The sequence below is a fragment of the Cupressus sempervirens genome, chromosome 5, assembly GCF_028749045.1.
Source record: "Cupressus sempervirens isolate cs-2001-9-10 chromosome 5, ASM2874904v1, whole genome shotgun sequence".
NCBI lineage: Eukaryota > Viridiplantae > Streptophyta > Pinopsida > Cupressales > Cupressaceae > Cupressus > Cupressus sempervirens.
Genome location: NC_143122.1, coordinates 403,181,108 through 403,198,436, shown reverse-complemented (window position 1 = coordinate 403,198,436; position 17,329 = coordinate 403,181,108).

The window sequence follows — 17,329 nt, the reverse complement described above, 5'->3', positions numbered from 1 at the left end:
TCACTGAATAAGTGACAAACCAAAAAAAAAATGATAGACCAAAATAGAACTAGCTTATCATCAAGAAACAAAGAGAGTCCAAAAAAAAAGAGACCAAAAAACACAACAATAGCACACGCAAAAATATAGAATAAACAATAGCTGCCCCATAGAATTCAAGAACCCAATGACCTTTTATTCTAGTTGACACATCTTCTAGAGTGCATTCTTGAGCTCCATAATCCCCTCTAGCCTAGACTAAACCTTCTTCTTTACATTGTCTTTGGTTCTCCTACCTAGACAAACAACTATTCCAGCAATACCCTCATAAACCTATTCCACATTAACAATGGCCTTGGATTGAAGAGTCCTCCATCTTTACCACTAAGGTTTTTATGCTATCAGTTGAATTCTTTAGGAAATAATTAGAATCATGCATACTCTTCTCCAAGGTGGGGTTAGTGCTATTAATTCTATTATTTTTGCATCAAGCATAGTTTACAAAATCAATTCATAGTTCCTTGTAACCCTCAATAGAATGGGGTTGTAGAGAGAAAGAATAGGATATTACAAGAGATGACCAGTTGTATGATATAGTATTGAGCTATGATTTCTTCATTTTAGGCTAAGGCTATCAATTGTGCCAACTATATTCAAAATCTAATGCCTCACAAGGCATTGTGACATTTGACTCCTGAGGAAGCTTGGACTCATGTCAAGCTCGATGATTCTATATTCTGCATTTTTGGTAGTGAGGCTTGGGCATTTATTCCAGATGCTTAGTAGAAATCCATGGAGAGGAAGAGCTTACCACTCATCTTTTTTGGCTACTATGAGGATGTGAAGGCATATAGGGCTTTTAATCTCGATTCTAGTGATGTCTAGTTTGACGGGCGTTATCCTCAGATAAAGGCTCTATCACTAGCTTCTCCCTAACTACCTAGTACTTCCTCTACTTCTCTACATGATTATGCATTCTCCAAGAAAGATCTTGATATTGATCCCCCTTCACCACCTCCACCAGTTGTTCAATGAGTGACCGAGTAGGTTTGTGATATTGTTCATGCATCATGACCTATGGTAGGTGATCCTCCAAATTCTCATAGCACTTATGCTCAGACTTCTCGTATTGGACTATTGAGTTATGTCATTTCAAATGATCCATAGTTTTTCATAGGAGACAAGAAACATAGTTAGGGATAGGGCTATGGATGAGGAGTACTCTTCTTTGATGAAGAATCACACATGACATCTTTTTCCTCTTCCAAAAGGAAGAAAGCTGATTGTTGTCAATGGGTGTGCCATACCAAGTATGTTGCAGATGGTTCTATTGAAAAGCATAAGGCATTTCTTATTGCAAAGGAATTTTTACAAGTTAAGGGTATTGACTATTCCAAGACCTTTGCTCCTATTGCCAAGATGAATTCTATTTTCCTTGTACTCTCTCTTGCAGCTTCACAAGGATGGACAATTTTTTAGATGGATGAGAAGAGTGTCTTTTTTCATGGAGACCTACATGAGGAGATCTATATGGAGCATCCTCATGGTTTTGTGTAGAACTCTTCTTTGATATGTAGGCTTTAGAGGTATTTATACAATCTCAAACAAGCCCCTCAAACTTGGTATGAGAAGATAGATTCTTTTTTTCTTGCTTCATAGTTCACTCAGTGTCATTTCAATCCTAACTTGTTAGTACTTGTGTTCTATGTAGATGATCTCATCATTATAGGTAGCTCATCCTCCTTGATTTAGAGTGTTCAACAAGCTTTTAGAGAGTAGTTTGAGATGATAGACCTTGGACTTTTGTACTATTTTTTGGGCATATAGGTTGTTCATTCTTTAGATAGGATAGCCATACTCTAGTAGAAGTATGCTCTTGATATGCTTCATAGATTCAATGGATTCCACTTTATACAGATAGCTTGTTGGTAGTTTTTTGTACCTGACACACAAACATCCTAATATTTCCTTTGAGGTTGGACTTGTCTCTAGATTCTCACATGATCCACATGAGAGTCATTGGTAATCTTCCAAATGTATCTTGAGGTACATCTGGGGTACTACATGTTATGGCATTCACCACACATCAGGGGATCCTCACATTGTTGGTTACATAGACTTAGATTGGGCTAGTGATATTCATGATCAAAACTCTAGTTTTAGATTTTTTTCCTATCTTGGTTCTAATCCTATCACATGGTCTTGCAAGAAGCAACATGCTCACACATTATCATCTATAGAGGTTTAGTAGAGGGTAGTTTTTCTAGCTAAGTTTTATGGCTTTGATAATTGATGACAGAGTTTGAATTTCCTCCTAATAGTCCCATCTTTCTTTGGCGTGACAATCAGAGTTCTATACACATTTCCTACAACCTAGTTGAGCATCTGAGGAACAAGCACATTGAGGTTCACATGCACTTCATTAGGCATCTAAATTAGGATGACTCTCTTAGCTTGAAGTACATTCCCACTATTGAGAAGGTTGTAGACATCTTCACTAAACCTTTTTCATCTTCGTGGTATCTTCTACTGTGTTCTATGCTTTGGGTGAAGGAAGTTGTCCTTGGGGGGTCTCACCCATGAGTTCTTCCTTCTTTTCTTACTTTTTAGCTTCTTCTATCTCTTTTTGGAGTAGGGTTTTTCCCACATGGTTTTCCCTATTTCTCCATTTCATAGAGATTTGGTTGTGATTGGGTACCTCATTAGGCCCTACTATCAGGACCCACATTTGCTTTTAGCATTGTAGTTTCCTTTCTTTTTCATGCATTGTTTGTAGCTGCATTATTTCTCATATTAAGGGGGGGGGTGTTAGAGTAAAGGGTTTATTTTATTTTATTTTTTAAATTACCTTCACTCCCTTTTTAAGATTTCCCCTTATGTACTTTCATTTCTATTTAATAATTAAATAGTAATTATTAAATGGCATTTACCTTTTAGGTTTTACAATCTCCTTCTATAAGAATTGATCAATTATAAATTTCATTCATTCTTTCAATTTGAAAAATTATAATTTTCCACATCCTTAGAGAAAAACCCTTGCGTCTTCTTTGTATTTTCTTCTCTATGACAAGTTTTTGCATGTAGGTGTTCTTTGGGTTTTGTGGATTTGTATCAATTGCTCTAATCCTTCAAAATCAGACCCAAATGGGAGTTGTATGGAAAAAAGTATCATAGTATCAATATTAGGCTCCAATTTTTTCAAGGCTAAAGAATTTCTTCTAAACATCCAAGGGCCTCCACATGGAGCATACTCTAGATTTTCTTTTGTGGTAAAGCTGAAAGAGAGAAAGCTATAATGGAGAGCCATAATATCCACTTGCCCTTTGACCTTCCATAAATGTCTCTCACCATGGTTATCACAACTTCTATATTAGGCCTTGGCCTTAGAAACTTACCAACTATCATGAGTTCCATGGAAGAGATAGAATGATCTACAAGCTCATTTGGGATAGTGATTTGGAACTCGCCCTTTTGAAAATCTTCTTTGCAAGTAATGGGTGGGAAAGAGGATTCATCAAAGGGTTTGAACCCAAAAGGTGATGACTAGTTATTGGGATCTTGACTCATCTCCAAAATAATGTTATTCTCCTAAGCATCAAGAGGAGAACTATGCAAAACATCCTTGATGCCCTTAATAGCACCAATATCTTGGGGCCCATTTTTATCCTCATCTTTGTTAGATTGTGGTGACTGATCAGGAAAGTATTGTACATATTATGGCCGACATATGGCCGACATGTTATAACCCTAAAGCGGTTTAATACTTGTATAAAAAGGGCTTAGGGTTGGGTATTTTTCATAATGTTGTGATACGAAATTGGTTCTTGCGACGATATTGAGCTGTAAGGGATTACGGATTGTAATCAGGTTGTAATCACTGGATTGTAATAAGATCGGACTTGCTGTTTGGTGGACGTAGCCCAGGGATTGGGTGAACCACGTTAAATCTTGGTGCCTTGTGTTCATTTTTGTGTGTTCTATTATTTTCTGTTATTGGTTATATTTGCATGTAGTTTTTATTTCTGTCCATGGTTTATCCTAACAAGTGGTATCCGAGCCTAGTTGTCTTTCAGTTATCCTCTGCAGGAAAGTCTCACGGTTAAGTGGGAGTCTCACAGTTGAGTGGGAGCGATGGCAGATGAGGGTAAGTTGAGGGTTGATAGGTTTAATGGGCAGAACTTTCAGTTATGGAAGATGCAAATGGAAGACTATTTATATCAGAAGGATTTATGGAAGCCGTTGAAAGGAAAAGCCAAGAATCAAGGAACTATGTCAGAGGCTGAATGGGATCTTTTGGACAGAAAGGCACTTGGAAGCATTCGGTTATGCTTGGCACCATCGGTGGCATTTAATATTACAAAAGCAAAGACGAAAGAAGATTTGATGAAAACCCTAGCGACACTTTATGAAAAGCCTCCGCTTCAAATAAGGTATTTCTCATGAAGCGTTTATTTAATATGAAAATGGCAGAAGGTGGATCTGTTGCAGATCATTTAAATGAGTTTAATACTATTACTAGTCAATTATCTTCTGTGGGTATCAATTTTGATGAAGAAATTAGGGCTCTCTTGATTTTGTGTTCTTTTCTTGAAAGCTGGAATGGCTTGGTAATGGCGGTGAGTAATTCTATTCCTGGATCTAGTAACCTAAAATATGATGATGTGATCAGTGTTATTTTAAGTGAGGAAACTCGTAGAAAATCCTCAAGTGGATCTACATCAGGAAGTGCTTTAAATGCACAAAGCAAGGGCAGAACAATTGAAAGAGGAAGTAACTCTGGAAATCGTGGGAAATCAAGAGGAAAGTCAAAGGGGAGGAGGTCTCAATCGAGAGGACCAAATGATTGCTGGTACTGTGGGAAACCAGGGCACAAAAAGAAAGATTGTTGGAATCGAAAGAAAAATGAAGGAGATAAATCAGATGGAGACAAGGAGACAAATGTGGTAAGTAACAAATCTGAAGAGGATGCTTTGGTTCTGTCTTTAGAGAGTATTGATGATTCATGGGTTTTAGATTTTGGTGCTTCATTTCATGCCACACCTCATAGAGGTTATTTCATTGACTATGTCCAAGGGGATTTTGGGCTTGTTTATTTGGGGGATAATGAACCCTGTCAGATTGTTGGAAAGGGAAAAATTAAGATTAAGTTACAGAATGGGAATCATTGGCTACTACATGAGGTAAGACATGTTCCAAAACTAAGTAGAAATTTAATTTCAGCAGGGCAACTTGGTGATGAGGGTTGTGTAGTTACTTTTAATGATAAAAATTGGAAGGTTTCAAAAGGTTCCCTTGTAGTAGCAAAAGGTGTGAAAGTAGGCACCTTATATCTTTGTACAGGTCATATTGTTCCTTCTACTTTGATTATTTCAGAGAAAAATGAATATTCAGGAACAATTACTGCAGTTGAGCAGGGAGAACAAATAGCTACTGCAAATTCTGATACAGCGCTGTGGCACAATAGACTTGGGCACATGAGTGAGAAAGGTATGAAAGTACTTCATTCAAGAAAAGTTTTACCAGGTCTAAAATATGTGAATATGGATTTCTGTGAAAGTTGTGTGTATGGAAAACAAAAGAGAGTGAGTTTTGTAAAGACAGGGAAGGAAAACAAAAAGGAGAAATTAGAGCTTGTGCATACAGATGTATGGGGACCGACTCAGGTATCTTCCCTTGGTGGCTCTCATTATTATGTTACATTTATTGATGACGCAACTAGAAAAGTATGGGTTTATTTCCTTAGACAGAAATCTGATGTATTTCAAACTTTTAAGAAATGGAAATGCTTGGTTGAAAATGAGACTGGTAAGAAATTAAAATGTCTCAGATCTGATAATGGTGGTGAGTATTGCAGTCATGAATTTGAAGATTATTGCTCCACTAATGGTATTCGTAGACAAAAAATTGTTCCAAGGACTCCACAGGAAAATGGAGTAGCTGAACGCATGAACAGGACTATAATGGAGCACGCAAGGAGCATGAGGTTGCATGTTGGGTTGCCCTTACACATGTGGGTGGAGGCTGTCAATACTGCAGAATATTTGATTAATAGAGGTCCCTCTACTCCTTTGGGTTGTGGTATTCCAGAGGAAGCATGGACTGGTAAGAAGGTGAGTTATTCTTTTCTCAAGACCTTCGGTTGTGAAGCTTTTGCTCATATAGACTCTGAAAATAGAACCAAGCTAGAAGCTAAATCAAAGAAATGTGTCTTTTTTGAATATGGCATTAATGAATTTGGCTATAGGCTTTGGGATTTTGAAAATCATAAAATTATAAGAAGTCGGGATGTCATATTCAATGAAAAAGTGTTGTACAAAGATCTGTTGCAGCAACATGAGAAGAAAGAAGATGATTATGTAGTGCTGGATCATACTCCAAAATTTGATGTTCCAGCCATTCCTCATGATGTGCAACAACTGCAACAACAAATACCACAAACACCAGTGAATGTTAGACGGTCAACAAGGCAAATTAGACCTCCACAAAGATTTTCTCCCTCTTTGTATTCTATTTTACTTACTGATGCTAGTGAACCTGAAAGTTATGATGAAGCTGTGCAGGTGGATACTAAGATTCAGTGGGAGTCTGCAATGAAAGATGAAATGGACTCTTTGCTGAAAAATAAGACATGAAATTTGTGCAAGTTGCCTGCAGGTAAAAAGGCTTTACAGAATAAATGGGTTTACAGGTTGAAAGAAGAGGAAGGAGGTAAGAAAAGATTTAAGGCTAGGTTAGTTGTAAAAGGATTTGCATAGAAAAAGGGAATTGATTTTGATGAGATATTTTCTCCTCTTGTTAAAATGACTTCTATTCGTATTGTTTTAAGTCTTGTGGCTACTGAAGATTTTCATTTAGAGCAGATGGATGTTAAAATAGCCTTTCTTCATTGTGATTTGGATGAAGAAATATATATGGCTCAACCACAGGGTTTTAAGGTCAAAGGTAAGGAGAACTTAGTGTGCAAATTGAAGAAAAGTCTATATGGCTTGAAGCAAGCACCTCGGCAGTGGTATCTGAAATTTGACAGTTTTATGCATGAGCATGGATATAATAGGTGTCATTTAGATTACTGTATTTATTTTAAGAGGTTGGATGATGATAGCTACATTATTTTATGTTTATATGTTGATGATATGCTTATAGCTGGGTCTAACATGGATCATATTAAGGGGCTAAAATGCCAATTAGCACATGCATTTGCTATGAAGGATTTGGGGGCAGCAAAACAAATCCTTGGTATGAAGATTTGCAGAGATAGGAAGAACAGAATATTGATGCTATCTCAAGCTGATTATGTTGAGAAGGTGTTGCAACATTTCTCTATGGAGAATGCTAAAGTTGTCAGCACACCTTTACCTGGTCATTTGAAATTGACTAAGGAGATGTGTCCCAAGACACAGGAAGAGGAGGATAAGATGTCCAAGGTACCCTATGCTTCAGCTGTAGGAAGCTTGATGTATGCTATGGTATGCACTCGACCAGATATTGCACATGCAGTGGGAGTCGTTAGCAGGTTGATGGGGACACAACCCAAAAACCAGAATAGACACAATAGAAAGGGGAAATTATATTAACTGAGAAAATAAGCTGGTACACACAGTGCAGAGGAAATAAACTCAAAACATGCCCTACGGGCTTACAATAGCATAAATCTGGAGAATATTTCTCCTTTTAGCACCTCCTCTCAAGCTCCAATCCGAACTGCCTTTTACAATGCCAGAAATCTCCTTAAATAGACCCCGGAGGGTTAAGGACTAGGAGTACATTCTAGAAAGTGCTAGTAGGCATCCACCGACAAAATAGAAGGTTCCGGAAGCTGCGTTAGAAGTCGGTGCAATTCTAGAAGAATCCAGAAACGGTAGCCGAACTTTCGGGAGGCATAACTTTTGAACCGTAACTCCGATTGACGAACCGTTTACATTTTCGGAAAGCTCTCGAAGCGCTCTATAGCCCTATGGACAAGCTTCGCTCGTCCCCCATTTTTCGACCCTTTTCGAGGTCATTTAATGCCCCAAACCTGACTCTGAAGCATTCTTAGGGGGTCTCCAAAACCCGAAAAACTGCAATAACTTTCAAACCGTGGGCCTTTTGACCTGATTCTTTTTCTAGAATGCTCTAAATCTTGATTACATTCATCTGGCCAAGTCACACCTTCTAGGTCACCAAAATGATGGTCAAATTGCATGTTCCTATTTTTTCGAGATTTTTAAATGCACTGATAGTTGAACTATGAGAGTTGGAACCTTTATTTGAGCCAAATGGGTATCCAAAAATGCAAAGACATAAAATAGAAACTAAGTCTAAGTACATTTTTTTGGGTGACACAGGATTGCCCTTATACCTCTGGATGCTCCTGCATCAGACACCCAGGGTAGATTGAAAAGTGACCCTGTCACTTTATGGATGGTAGAGGAAATCCCAAATGGGAAACCTCAGCTGCTGAAATCCAAGTCGAGTCCTCAATTGGCCGTCCTTTCCATTTGACCAAATACTCTTCATACTGCCTGTTTCTGGTACTCCTACCCACACGATGATCTAGAATGTCTTCTATCTCCTCCTTCTTAGAAGCAGGAATTGGACACGGCTCTAAAACCAGCTCCTCATCTGCACCATCATCATGATACTCTGTCAAATCTGCAATGTTGAAAATGGGAGAAATGTGAATACCATCTGGCAGCTCCACCTCATATGCATTTCCTGAGTTATGTTTCTTCAAAATTTTGCAGGGGCCAAATTTCTTCATTTTCAGCTTGTTGTAGGTACCAACTGGAAATCTTTCTTTTCGTAAGTGCACCATGACAAGATCCCCTACTTGGAATTCCTTATGTCTTCTCCTTGCATCAGCCCTAGCTTTATACTCTTGATTCATCTTGATAATGTGTGCTTGGACCTCCTCATGTAGACGCTTGATGTGTTCAGCAAATTCCTCAGCTTCAGCACTTGTTCTCTCCCCTTGTTCTATCTTCCTCAATTCTGGTGCAGTCCTTGGGCCATTTCCATATACAATTTGAAATGGTGATTTTCCAGTACTCCTATTTACAGAGTTATTATAAGCAAACTCTACCTGTGGTAGAATCAAATCCCATCCCTTAGGCTTATCTCCAACTAAACATCTCAGCAAATTGCCTAGACTTCTATTTACCACTTCTGTTTGGCCATCAGTCTGTGGGTGATGCGTGGAACTAAATTTCAAGTCTGTTCTCAACTTCTTCCACAATGTCCTCCAGAAATACCCCACAAATTTAGTATCTTGGTCAGAAACTATACTTCTTGGAAGACCATGTAGTCTTACCACCTCTTTGAAAAACAAGTCTGCAATATGGACAGCATCATGAGTTTTATGGCATGGAATGAAATGTGCCATTTTGGAGAACCTATCAACCACCACAAATATTGAGTCATTACCCCTTTGTGTCCTTGGCAATCCAAGAACAAAATCCATACTTATGTCCTCCCATGGCCTTGATGGAACAGGCAATGGCTGATATAGGCCAGTATTTTGACTAAACCCCTTGGCCACTTGACAAACCTGGCAACTCTGTACAAACTTCTTCACATCCTGTGTAATTTGAGGCCAAAAATAATGTTCTCTAAGAATGGCAATGGTCTTATCCCGACCAAAATGTCCTGCCATCCCTCCACTGTGTTTCTCCTTAATCAGATTTTCCCTCATGGAACTCCTTGGAATGCACAATTGACTACCTTTGAACAACATGCCATCCTGAATCAAATAGTCTAACCAATTGGTTCTATCTACAGCAACAGGTTCTTTACAAGCTTTCCATGCTTCAGCAAAATCAGGATCCTCAGGGTACAAATTCTTGAGTTCATCAAACCCAACTACTTCAACCTGCATTGTTGTAAGCAACAATTGTCTCCTACTTAATGCATCTGCAACCCTGTTAGATTTTCCACTTCTATGCTTTAACACAAATGTATAACTCTGCAAGAATTCTACCCACTTCATATGCCTTTGATTCAATTTACCTTGGCTATTTAGGTACTGTAATGCCTGATGATCAGTATACAAAACAAATTCCTTTGGCAATAAATAATGCCTCCATTTCTTTAAGGCCTGAACTATCGCATAGAACTCTTGATCATAAACAGAATACTTCTTCTTTGCATCATTCAATTTTTCACTAAAATATGCAATAGGCTTACCTTCTTGGCTTAATACAGCCCCAATAGCGCTACCACTAGCATCACAGTCCACCTGGAATACTTTTCTGAAATCTGGAAGTGCCAACACAGGCTGTTCAGTCACCTTCTTCTTCAGCAATTCAAAACTTCTCGCAGCTGCTGCAGTCCATTTGAACTCTTTTCTATCCCCTCTTATTGTATCAGTTAGGGGTGCACATATGCCACTGAAATTCTTAATAAACTTCCTGTAAAAACTAACTAGACCATGAAATGATCTTACCTCAGTAGCAGACCTTGGAGTAGGCCATTCCAAGATGGCTTTTACCTTCTCTGGATCCATTTTGAGACCTTCAGGTGATATAACAAATCCCAAATAGACTAACTCCCTTTTTGCAAAGACACACTTCTTTAGATTAATTAACAATTTCTCTTCCCTTAGCCTTTCAAAGACACTACGAATATGCAGTAAATGTTCTTCCAAAGTCTTGCTGAAAATTAAAATATCATCCAAATAGACAATAACAAATTTTCCCAAGAACTTCTTAAGTACCTCATTCATGAGCCGCATGAAGGTGCTTGGGGCGTTCGTCAATCCAAAGGGCATGACTAACCACTCATAAAGACCCTCCTTGGTCTTGAAGGCTGTTTTCCACTCATCTCCTTCTCGAATCCGTATCTGATGATAGCCACTCTTCAGATCTATCTTTGTGAAGTACTGAGCTCCACTCAAGCAGTCCATAAGATCATCCATCCTTGGTAAAGGAAATCGGTACTTGATGGTTATCCTATTTATAGCTCGAGAATCTGTACACATCCTCCACTCCCCATCCTTCTTTGGTGCAAGTACTACAGGTACTGCACATGGACTCAGGCTCTCTCGAATCAAGCCCTTCCTCAACAGCTCCTGAACCTGTCTATTTAGCTCCTCTGTTTCAGTAGGACTCATCCTGTGAGCAACCTTGTTAGGCAAACTAGCTCCTGGAATCAGATCTATCTGATGACTGATTTACCTTACTGGTGGCAATCCATCTGGAACATTATCAGAGATAATATCTCCAAATTCTCCTAGTAAATCTGAAACTTCAAATGGTATTTCACTACTACCTTCTTTATCTTTCCTAGGAATCAAAGCATAGCACATACGCTGATGTTTCATGCCATCTAAAAACTTCCTTCCATCAACAAGACAAATCCTAGCACTGCTACATACCTTTTCACCTTCCTTTTTCATGGGCTTCAATTTGTGGCGAACTCCATCCTTTGTCAGAGAGTATGTGTTCGCATGTCCATCATGTATTGCATGTCTATCAAACTGCCATGGTCTACCCAACAATAGATGGAAAACATCCATCGAAATAACATCACAGAGAACTTGATCATGGTAACTCCCAATTTTGAATTTTACTAAACATTGTTCACTTACCAGGACCTTATGATCATCTTTTACCCAAGAAATCCGATAGGGCTGGGGATGTTTCTCTCTCTTGAGCTTCAGCTTAGAGACCATCTCTTCTGATACCAGGTTATCAGTGCTACCACCATCAATGATTACATCACAAAATTTATCCTCACACTTGCATCTGGTACGGAACAGACTCCTCCGTTGTCCTGGTTCATTCTCACCACTTAGTAGGACTCTTTCATTTACCAAGGCCTCTCCTCTTTCTGCATCCTCTGAATGTGATGATTGTGCATCCTCATCCACATGAGCAACCCTAGCTTGGCCCTCATCTCTCCTATCTGTCCTTCCTTGTCGTTGAGGGCATTCAAAGGCACGATGACCTTCTTCATTGCAATGGAAACAGGTACCACGGAAGCCTCCTCTTCCTTGCCCACGTCCTCTACCTCTTCCTCTTTGATTTCCAAAGTCTTGATCACGGGAGCGGTTGAAACCCTCATTCCTCTGGTTCCTGCTAGTACCCTCATCTTCATTTTTCTTTTGAGTTTCATTGCGGCCTCCAGATGATCTACCGCTTCCCCTTCCTCCTTGACCGCGCCCTCTTTGTCTTCCTTCAAACCTTTTACTCAGCTTCTCTTCAACTCGTAGGGCAAACTGGTATGCTTCTTCAACGCTGGTCATTCTTACCAGACTTAGTTCTTTCTGGATGCTAGGTCGTAACCCACTGATATAACGAGCAACCTTCTCCTTATTTGCTTCTGCATGCCCCGCTCTAATCAGGAGTCGGTAAAACTCCTCTGTATATTCTTGGACCGATCTTCCTGCTTGCTTTAACCCATGCATCTTTTTAAACAGATCAAGCTCGTAGTCCACAGGAATGAACTGCTTCTTCAATTTGTCCACCATGCGATCCCATCTTGTGATCTTCTCCTTTCCTCTTCTAAGTCTTTCCAGTTGAACCTCTTGCCACCAGATTTTGGCATGGCCTTTTAGTTTGGCCTTTGCAAACTTAACCCTATCTGGGTCCCTTATATCCTCATATTCAAAGTATTCGTCCAGTTCATTGATCCAATCGATCAACTCATCTGGTTTCAAATTTCCTGAAAATATACCCACTTCAATTGTAGGTCTTTTCCCAAACCTAGAAATGGCCCTAAAAAGCCTTTCCTCTACAGGATTCAGAACTTCCCCGTCAACTTCCATTACTTCCTCTTCATTGTCATCCTCACTATTATCATCTGCGGCAATATTTGCTCCTCTACGAAGCTCCTCTTGCAATGCTTGTACCTGTCTCTGGAGGGCTCTAACCTCCTCAGGATCAACAGCTCTGGCCCTTCCACCACGCTCTCTTCGTGGAGGCATCTTCTAACTCGAACCCACAACCACACAGTCCTGGTGCAAACTGCCTCACATTCGGCGCTCTGTCTACACACTCAGGAAAACCCGCTCTGATACCACTTGATGGGGACACAACCCAAAAACCAGAATAGACACAATAGAAAGGGGAAATTATATTAACTGAGAAAATAAGCTGGTACACACAGTGCAGAGGAAATAATTTTTAAAACATGCCCTACGGGCTTACAATAGCATAAATCTGGAGAATATTTCTCCTTTTAGCACCTCCTCTCAAGCTCCAATCCGAACTGCCTTTTACAATGCCAGAAATCTCCTTAAATAGACCCCGGAGGGTTAAGGACTAGGAGTACATTCTAGAAAGTGCTAGTAGGCATCCACCGACAAAATAGAAGGTTCCGGAAGCTGCGTTAGAAGTCGGTGCAATTCTAGAAGAATCCAGAAACGGTAGCCGAACTTTCGGGAGGCATAACTTTTGAACCGTAACTCCGATTGACGAACCGTTTACATTTTTGGAAAGCTCTCGAAGCGCTCTATAGCCCTATGGACAAGCTTCGCTTGTCCCCCATTTTTCGACCCTTTTCGAGGTCATTTAATGCCCCAAACCTGACTCTGAAGCATTCTTAGGGGGTCTCCAAAACTCGAAAAACTGCAATAACTTTCAAACCGTGGGCCTTTTGACCTGATTCTTTTTCTGGAATGCTCTAAATCTTGATTACATTCATCTGGCCAAGTCACACCTTCTAGGTCACCAAAATGATGGTCAAATTGCATGTTCCTATTTTTTCGGGATTTTTAAATGCACTGATAGTTGAACTATGAGAGTTGGAACCTTTATTTGAGCCAAATGGGTATCCAAAAATGCAAAGACATAAAATAGAAACTAAGTCTAAGTACATTTTTTTGGGTGACACAGGATTGCCCTTATACCTCTGGATGCTCCTGCATCACAGGTACATGAGTCATCCAGGATTTGAGCATTGGAATGCTGTCAAGTGGATTCTCAGATATTTGAGAGGAGCATCCAATAAGTGTTTACACTTTGGGGGCTCTACTACTGATTTACAGGGCTATGTTGACTCAGATTTGGCTGGGGATATTGATACCAGGCGGAGTACTACAGGTTATGTCTTTACTATTGGTGGGGCAGCCGTGAGCTGGGTTTCTAGGTTACAGAAGATTAATGCTCTCTCCACTACAGAGGCAGAGTATGTTGCTGCTACAAAGGCAGCCAAAGAGATGATATGGCTTCAGTTCTTCTTGGAAGAATTGGGACATCCTTAGAAGGATAATTATTTGTTCACAGATAGTTAGAGTGCCATTCATCTTGCTAAGAATTTAGCTCTGCATTCTAAGACCAAACACATACAGTTGCGGTACCATTTCATTCGGTCAGTTTTGGAGGATGGACAGTTAAAGCTAGAGAAGATACATACCAATGAAAATCCAGCAGATATGTTGACAAAGGTTGTAACAAGGGAGAAGTTGAACTCCTCTTCAGCTTCAGTTGGTCTTTTAGACTAAATGTGAATAAAAGAACAACAAAGTCCAAGGTGGTTTGATCCAGTGGGAGCCCCATGCGGTAGTTGTATTGCTACAGGATCAGTCTCCAAGTGGGAGATTGTTGTTTAGTGTGGAGCCTGATCAGTCCCCAAGTGGGAGATTGTTAGATTGTGGTGACTGATCAAGAAAGTACTGTACATACTTCATAAATAGTGGGGTTCGGGGCATCGCCCCAAATTTTTTTTTTTTGGGAAGTAGCTGACATGGTAGCCGACATATTATGGTCGACATATGGCCGACATGTTATAACCCTAAAGCGGTTTAATACTTGCATAAAAAGGGCTTAGGGTTGGGTATTTTTCATAATGTTGTGATACAAAATTGGTTCTTGCGGCGGTATTGAGCTGTAAGGGATTATGGATTGTAATCAGGTTGTAATCACTAGATTGTAATAAGATTGGACTTGCTGTTTGGTGGACGTAGCCCAGGGAGTGGGTGAACCATGTTAAATCTTGGCGCCTTGTGTTCATTTCTATGTGTTCTATTATTTTCTGTTATTGGTTATATTTGCATGTAGTTTTTATTTCTGTCTGTGGTTTATCCTAACAATCTTTACTAATCGCATCTCTTCTCGAATCACTATCAAGAGATCCTATCTTGTGTGATCCTTCCTATAACCTCAGAGGGGCCTATAGAGTTACAAATCCATCCCCATCTGTCATTTCACCATTTCCCACTCACTATCTGATTCAAATTTGTCATTAAAATATCTAGGTAGGTTGATCTAGTATGCAATTTTATTTTTTTATAAATACAAAACCTATAAAAAAAAATTCATAAAATGTTATTACTATAGGTTATATGATATATAGCTAGCTCATTTTAATATCTTCACCTACAATTATTACTAATAGTGTTAGTTAAATCCTATGGTACATTTTTTTAGCTCATCAATTTCGCAAGAAGAATTGCATATTTGACAAGCATTTATCCTTGATATGTTTAGTAATGAGTTACTATAAGTTTTATGTTTATGCTAACTAGTGATGTAATGTTTTTTGATGACGTAAATGGCATTGACAAGAGATGTTCAATAATTCTCATCTTAGGGAATCCTAGGGCTTCCTTTTATAGAGTGCTATGAATAAAATTTATAATGCTATGTGTTTGATTCAATAGTCCAACACTTATAAGGTGATAATTCTAGTTAAATTGAAAAATGTAAATATAAAATTGTGGTGAAAGTATTACAATATGAAACTAAACTATGCTTAATTTTGTAGTGTAAAATAAAATAAATATAAAAATAAATAATATATTTATAAATCTTTTACAAATGATTAAGATGTGAGAAATAATATTTAATAATGTGAAAAGTTATATTTAATGAACAATTGAATAATTAATATGATTTATATATAATTATAAAATATACAAAAGAAAAATAAAATGAAAATAAATAAATTATTCGATTTACACCCTTGCAATTAAGTAAAAGAACAAGTTATTGCCATTTTGTTCTAATAATGCAAAATATTTTAAAACACATTTATAAGACATTGTAGATGTTCATAAATAATTAGTAGGACAATTTAGAGTCTTAAAAGGCACTAAATTGATTTAAATCTTCAGTAAGGTATTCAATTCCTAGCTAGCCTTGGAATCCTCTATCAAGTGATTTAGAGATGACAGAAATGTTTAAGAAATTTGTCTGTTTCCTTTAAAATAATAATGTTGACAGTTAGGGTAACAACATTATGATTGAATTCATTTTAGACTCATATACACGAATTCAAGTATTTTCCAAAACCTGAACCCATCCGTCTAATTTATAGTTCGTTTTACATTTGTGTGCAAAGCTATCAAACCACATAGTATTAGATGTAGTTTATGAAAAACTATGAATGTTTTGGCTGCAGAAATGCTAAAAGGCTGGGTTAAGAAGACAATCAGATGGTGTTGAATATAGTGTATGAAAATAAAATTCGTGTTCAATCCATTTACAATAATTTCGACAAATACAGAAACCTATCTCTCTCTTATTCATATAATCAAATCGCAACAGGAGAGTTATTGGAAGGATGGGGTAAGCAGGCAATCAAATCATGCTGGATGTATTGCATTAAATCCGCATGAGCATTAATTTCATATATAAGAATATAAGCCTTTTAGAGAACCGATCACTACCTGACTCATGACTTAAAAACAAAACATTCATATGCTTGCTATTATCCAACCTCGCTAACATCAAACCGGTAGACTACCTAATAAAACTTGAAATAAATTACTGAAAATAGTTGTGCGTGGACTTGATGAGCAACTCTCCTTTGGCAGAATCAAAGTAGAACAAATATAAAAGAGAGAAAAAACTATCAACCTCTTTATTGCTGCCAGAAGGAGAGCCACCCAGCAAATGCTAAGCACAGAATGTGATAACTCTGTCAAAATATCATCCACACCATATCCACAACATTACAGAGAGACTAGAGACTATATAAGTAGTTCAACATAAAAAGGATATCCCTAGAGCAATTGAAGTATATACTTCCTGCAGATGGCTCATGTTTCCCTGCCCTATCAAAAAGTTGGCACATTCTTCCGGATCTTCCAAATGCTATTCTGCTTGTGTTCAGTTTTCATTGTCATTGAATAACTTTAAGGCGCAACGGGAAAGAGGGTACAGCAATAACAGCTTGCAGAATATATTCTGTCCGTGAAATCAACCAAACAAATGCGATGCTCTTCATAGACTTTTTTCTCCACCGAGGGTATATCCAAAGGGCATATCCAGGCCAAAGAACCGCTTTCAGCCAATGTGCTCACCATATAAATCTTTTACAAATAGTTTCTTACTTCCAGTCTAATCAATTTCATTCCCTATTTTGGGTCAGTTAGGATCTCCCTCTTTTTTCCCACTTGGACACTAAGGAGGAGAGAAAACGCCTTTGA